Source organism: Hippocampus comes, unplaced genomic scaffold (genome assembly GCF_001891065.2).
Source record: "Hippocampus comes isolate QL1 unplaced genomic scaffold, H_comes_QL1_v1.1 scaffold86, whole genome shotgun sequence".
NCBI classification, from domain to species: Eukaryota; Metazoa; Chordata; class Actinopteri; order Syngnathiformes; family Syngnathidae; genus Hippocampus; species Hippocampus comes.
The window spans coordinates 2,174,630-2,181,371 of NW_017805882.1; positions in this window are offsets into that span (position 1 = coordinate 2,174,630).

Sequence of the window (6,742 nt, forward strand, 5' to 3'; positions counted from 1 at the left end):
AATATTTTTTTCATTTGCCAAATTACCTATTTCGTAACTCGGGGAGTGCACACACCTGGCCAAACTGCAAAAAGCATTTAAAAATCATGATCATTATCATCAAATAATAATAATATTTCGAATGCTTTACTTCCAGATGCTTTGCGTTCTAGATGAAGTTGTCATTGCAGTGACGAAGTCAATTTCAGTTGGCTTTAAAACACGATGTGAACTACATTTGTATGAATGGTAAAGATTTTTAAGCAACAGTCGGATGGATAACTTGTTTTGTCAAGAGAAAAAAAAAGACAAAACTCTAGGATTAGTAACTGGAGTATTAGTAAAAAGCAGTCGTTTAATAGTGTGTAACAGGTGGTAATCAGCCTTGTTTAGTCATCTTTTTAGTGTTTTTGTTGTGCGTTTGTAGTGGAAAGAATTCATGGCTCTTGAAGGCAAGCCAAATCTAGCATGTCGTTTCACTGACTATCGACCCCAAGCATCCATCCGAATTAACCATCCAGAAGCTTCGGGTTGCTTGAGACAGAGAATAGCCCCTCCCCAACAGATTTAGCACAAGAAGAGTAATCTTGTCTCGGCCGGCTGAATGTTTTTCTCACAACCTGAAGGTTGCGGCTTTGCCCCCCAGCTTTCCCCTTGACCCAAAGAACCTCTCAGCTGTGTTTGATGCTGCATCATCAGCAGCATATGAATGAGCTTTTAACTTGCCTTCCTAAATGGCAGCATAGGACAGTGTTTCCCAACCAATTGTTGTAGTTATGTTCTATTTTTCATCAACATGTACGAATGAGGGGCTACTCATGGTACGACCAAATGTTTTGGGGCAAGAGAAGACAAAAAAAACCTCTGCGAATGTGGTGACATTCTAAAAATCTTTTCATACACTGAATGAAGAAAACTATAATATTTTCCCAATCACTTCCATGAGCCATCACCTAAGCATGGTGCACTGTATCACTGTGATCCTCGGACCTAAATTGTCTGGGATTTTATGCCCCTGGCAGTGTCACCCATGGAGAAAAAGTCCTAGGTGATGGACCAGACAAAGCACGGCTCAGAAGACCCCTTACGATGAGGACAAAAATGGACCGCGTTTTCCCTTGCCCAGACGCGCAGCACTCTGGAGCCAGGCCTGGAGGTGGGGCTTGTTGGCCAAGCCTGCACCCGTGGGGCCCGGTTGGACACAGCCCGAAGAGGAAACATGGGCCCCCTTCCCAAGCGCTCACCACCTGTGGGAGGGCCCAAAGGCATCATGAGCTGGGCGGTGGCAAAAGGCGGGGGATTTTGGCGGTCTGATCCTCATCTATGAGGCAGAGAATTTGTGACGAGAGATAGTCAGGCTCGCCTCCACACACAGCTTGGGCTCTGGTACCAGTCCTCTCGAGAGGGCTTGGGCACTTATCCTCCACACTGTGAAAAGCATCAAGCAGATTTGGGATAATACTTGTTGCTTGGCGCCTGTACATTGGGGTTCACCCCAGTGGACAAGAGGGTAGCCTCCCTTCACTTTCAGGTGGGTGGACGGGGCCTATCTGTTGTTTGTGCCAATGCCCCACAATGCCTCACATGCACAAAGAACCTTGCCCATCATACAAGCAAGATCCAGTCTGAGGAAAAATCATTTTGTTGAGCTTAATTTACTAGCTAACGCCATTTTCTTTGCTGTTGTTTTGCGTTTGTGTCTCAATTTAAAATGTTTACCTCATGAATTGGTTCTGCAAGCAAACAGCTAATCACAGTGATCAAATTCATGGCCAATTCCATTTAGCATACTGCAATCGATGGCTCATTGATTCAACTCATATCTGAGAAAAAAAAAATAGTCATCCAAACATTTCTTATTTTTTCACTATTCTAAACGTTGCTTTTTACTTAGGTTTGTTCACGCTTGCATTATGAGTGTGCTTGGCATGATTAGCCAACATGTAGCTCAGCTATACGTACACAAGTTACAATTTTTTTTTTTTCGTGTAACGATCACTGTTAATAGGGATCTGTCTCTGTTTCCACCAAATTCGGTGTACTGAAGGCAGCAAGTGCCTCTCACACCAGCGCCTTTGCGTTGCACTAAATTATGCAGAATGTAAAAATCTCAAACATCATCAGCAAGGATATGGTGGCCTTCGCTGCAAGATGTTTTTGAGGTCAAGTTTGCCCTATAAATTATATTATGCAGTTCAGTGTTTGAGAAAATAGATGTCGTAGTTGGACTTCAGTGTGTTTCTCCCGTTTCTAAGATTCTTATCAGATGTTCCTCAATCAGATTAAGCTCCACTTTCTGCAACTACAGCCTCTCCTGTTGCATTTCCATCATGTCCAGAGGCCCATTTCACGCCCCTCCCTTCCTGCTAGTAGACCAATGAGATGCACATACAAACACACACACACACACACCCACACACACACACACACACACACACACACACACACACACACACACACACACACACACACACACGCTTATCTGGAGGAAAAATTAAGGATTTGTTCTGTTCCAACAAAGGATGAAAAATGCTTTCCCCTTGTCGCTCCCTAAAAAAACTGTGTTATTGTCATCTGAGTCAAGCACTTTCTCATTCCTCATCAGGTAAAACCTTATTTGGCAAAGGGAGGAAATAAACAACTCAAACGGCGGCAGATCTTTAAAATTCTGTTGCGCGAGATGTCCAATCTGAAAATGCTAACACACACTTCCAGTTTTGGAATATTTTGAATGGAATCATGCATTTGACAAAGAGCAGAAAAGCAATTAATATTGGATGAAATTATATTACGATCATAAAATAAGCCAGTGGCAAGCCCGCATAAAAAATATCACATGAACAGTAAGGTGCGGTCATTAGCTGAGCCCTGGGCAACCGTGATGTTATTTTCAGTCGACAGCAAGTGGCAAAATGGCTGCCCCCTTTGTTTTGATAAAAACAGGTGTATTTTGCTGTTGAATTCGTATTCCACAAATGCAATATAAATCAGAATGCTGCGTTTAGACGGGTGGGGGTGCATAGAACATTTTATTGTAAAGAACGTTTGACTCGACTTCCATTTTAAGGCCATTACAGATGAGTGCAATGTTATGCTCTTAGCCACAAGGGTGTTTTTAGCTGTGTTTTGGCTCATTATTCTGTTGCAAGATCCACGACTTTCAGAAAGTAGGCAGCGTATTTCTCTTTTGAATCCTGTACCTCGATTGTCTTGAGATTTCATTGCACCTTGATCAGATTCAAGACACCCTGTGCAAGATGGAGCAACATAGTAGTAGTTGTCATAACAAAGCCTTTGGGGTTCGCCTTTAATTAATTTGGAGGTTGTTCTTTGTTACCATCTTCAATTTGTCATCAGTTTTGCAGGGAGGTTGGCTACAATCCTGTGGATCTTCCATTACTGAATGATATGTGCAATTATCGTCGAAGGAACATCAAGCTGCTTGGAGATGCTCTTGCAGCCTTTACGTTTTACGCGATTGTCTAGAATTTGTCTTGTCTATAAATTCTTTCTTTTGCATTTTCTGTTTATTGTATTGACACACCATGTTACCTAACAGCACAGTGACTACTTAATGTTACCCTTTAAATACTATACTGGAGCCTTGGGGGTCACCAACCTTCTTGAAGCGGAGCGCTACTTGTTGGCTGCTAATGAGTGCGAAGGGCTACCTGTTTGACATACACTTCTGAATTTTAAAAATTAATCAGATACTATTATTATTTTATCTTGTTATTTTTAGGGCTGGGGAAAATAAATTGGCTAACTCAGCTCGGCGGACAAGAAAAATTGATTAACACACAGATTTTTGCCATAAATGGGGGAGCGAGGGCATGAGTGATGAAATAATTGATAGAATTATTCATTCCAAAGAGATTCATTCGTGAGAGCCCTAGTGATTAATAACACATAATGACTTTCATTGACATGAAGACACTGATCACGTTAATGATTGCTCACAATAATTAGGAAACACAAATACCAACTATCAACAGTTGTCTTTGGGCAGTAGGCGGTGTACACCCTGATCTGGTTGCCAGCCAACCACAGGGCACACATAGACAAACAGCCATTGACCTGTCATGCATGTTTTTCGGAATGTGGGAGGAAACCGGAGTACCCAGAGAAAACCCACGCAGGCGCAGGAAGAACATGCAAACTCCACACAGGGAGGCCGAAGCCGGAAATGAGCCCACAGACCACCGGCCCGCCCCATGACAAAACCAAATAAGAACCATGTTAATGAATAAGAAAACCAGATTTTCCTGCTTCCTAGTGGCTTGGGAGAGAAATGATTCAAAGCAATATAAAGCAACGCCTTTGAGACCATGCAGAGTTTGACTCTCGGAATACCTTGAATCATAAGAGTTGATTGCATTTCGTGACAATTACATTTGTATAGAAATTTGTTGTGCCCACCTTAATAAGTTGAAAGGTATTGGTGCTAGACATTTTGTGTTTCCATTCCATTTGTATGTAGTTATATTAGGAGTGTGGTGAATAATATAAACAGAACATACAGTAAGAAAGAAAAAAAACACATGAATATAGGCAATTCCCCCCAAAGTGTATGCAAACTTCAGCATCTGATAACCATTTTCTCTTCTTTAGACATATTAACCCATTATATTTCATAGGCCAGACAAAGCTTTGATCAAGTTGTTGAATTGAAAGGAGCCATTGAACAAGAATGAACTAAATGACTAACCTGAATCTTATTGAGGTTTGCCGTACAGATTGTTTAGTCTTATTAGCTTATCACTTGGGTAACAGATATTGGTACAAAATAAAATTTGGAATTGTATTACATTTTGAATATACAACTTTGGCTTCATGATTGTGCGTGCATGCGAGTGAGCAAGAGAAAGAGAGAGAGAGAGAGAGAGAGAGAGAGAGAGCGTGGCCTGTGCGCATCATGTGTAAATGTTGTGCTTATCCACCCAGAGTGGACATTGAGATTGATAGCTGCTTTCAGTAAATCTAGCTGACAGAAGCCTGTGATGGTGGTTGCCCTGAGCATGTAATGTCATGCTTCGGGCAGACACTCACTGATGCAGCTTACTCAACCGGACAGAAACACAGGATGTTTTTTTTAAATTTTAATGCTGGATCCAAAACTAAAGCATTTGGCTCATAGCCCAGCTGCATAGCAAAATGGCATTGTGCCCAGTCAGTAGTCATTCAGTATATCATTTTGACTTTGATACAACAGTAACATCGACTAAAAAGAATCAAGCCAATACTTGCTGTGATTGCACTGCAATCAGCCACTGGGCCTCAAGTGTGAAGGTGAGACACCAACGGTGAAACGTCCTTCACTGGCATATACTAAGGTTTTTTTTGTTTGTTTGTTTTTTTTGGGGGGGGGGGAATTAAGAGCTCTTTTCTAAACCGAGTTAAAAGCCAAATTTAAAAAAAAAGACTAAAGCTCTTTGCCAAACCGGGTTAAAAGCCAAATTTAAAAAAAAAGACTAAAATTATTATTATTTACATTCGTAAAGACTCCCCGATGACAGCCGGCATAGGCTCCGGTGCGCCCGTGACCCTCGGGAGGAGAACCGGATTATAAAAAAGATGGATGAAGAACTATTTTATTTCATTTTTAGAGTGAGCAAATGTATTCCTTTATATGGGAAAACTTTATGTTTGTAAAAGTTGCAGGTCTGGGTAAGTAATACAAAAACAAAAATACTCAAAATGGATTTGGAAAAGAGTTTTTGAAATTCATAAATTGAAAAAGACACATCTTGAATCACCATTATTCTCAATTTCCCAATCAACACCTTAACAAATTGTTTTTTTTTTTACTCCCTTCACTTTCAGGTGGGTGGACGGGGCCTATCTGTTGTTTGTGCCAATGCCCCACAATGCCTCACATGCACAAAGAACCTTGCCCATCATACAAGCAAGATCCAGTCAGGAAAAATCATTTTGTTGAGCTTAATTTACTAGCTAACGCCATTTTCTTTGCTGTTGTTTTGCGTTTGTGTCTCAATTTAAAATGTTTACCTCATGAATTGGTTCTGCAAGCAAACAGCTAATCACAGTGATCAAATTCATGGCCAATTCCATTTAGCATACTGCAATCGATGGCTCATTGATTCAACTCATATCTGAGAAAAAAAAAATAGTCATCCAAACATTTCTTATTTTTTCACTATTCTAAACGTTGCTTTTTACTTAGGTTTGTTCACGCTTGCATTATGAGTGTGCTTGGCATGATTAGCCAACATGTAGCTCAGCTATACGTACACAAGTTACAATTTTTTTTTTTCGTGTAACGATCACTGTTAATAGGGATCTGTCTCTGTTTCCACCAAATTCGGTGTACTGAAGGCAGCAAGTGCCTCTCACACCAGCGCCTTTGCGTCGCACTAAATTATGCAAAATGTAAAAATCTCAAACATCATCAGCAAGAATATGGTGGCCTTCGCTGCAAGATGTTTTTGAGGTCAAGTTTGCCCTATAAATTATATTATGCAGTTCAGTATTTGAGAAAATAGATGTCGTAGTTGGACTTCAGTGTGTTTCTCCCGTTTCTAAGATTCTTATCAGATGTTCCTCAATCAGATTAAGCTCCACTTTCTGCAACTACAGCCTCTCCTGTTGCATTTCCATCATGTCCAGAGGCCCATTTCACGCCCCTCCCTTCCTGCTAGTAGACCAATGAGATGCACATACAAACACACACACACACACACACACACACACACACACACACACACACACACACACACACAGAGACACAGAGCATCCCTCCCAC